This window comes from Haliaeetus leucocephalus, unplaced genomic scaffold (genome assembly GCF_000737465.1).
Source record: "Haliaeetus leucocephalus isolate CR32 unplaced genomic scaffold, Haliaeetus_leucocephalus-4.0 Scaffold307, whole genome shotgun sequence".
In the NCBI taxonomy this organism is placed as follows: domain Eukaryota; kingdom Metazoa; phylum Chordata; class Aves; order Accipitriformes; family Accipitridae; genus Haliaeetus; species Haliaeetus leucocephalus.
Window position 1 is genome coordinate 17531 of NW_010972743.1, and position 421 is coordinate 17951.

Genomic DNA, 421 nt, shown 5'->3' on the forward strand with positions numbered 1-421 from the left:
GGACCCAGGCATTGGCAGGGGTGGGGGGGACAACACGCAGGCATCTGGGGGCTGGAACCATTCCTGAGACCCCTCCTGGGGCCATATGGGTCTCTTTGGAGCCATACTGGTCCCTTTCAGGCTCATGCTGGTCCCTCTGGGGTGATACTGGTCCCTTTCAGGCTCATACTGGTCCCCTTCAGGCTCATACTGGTCCCTTTAGGGTGATACTGGTCCCTTTCAGGCTCATACTGGTCCCTTTCAGGCTCATGCTGGTCCCTTTGGGGCCTTACTGGTCCCTTTCAGGGTCATACTGGTCCCTTTCAGGCTCATACTGCTCCCTTTAGGGTCATACTGGTCCCTTTGGGGCAATACTGGTCCTTTTCAAGCTCATAGTGGTCTCTTTCAGGCTCATGCTGGTCCCTCTGGAGTGATACTGGTC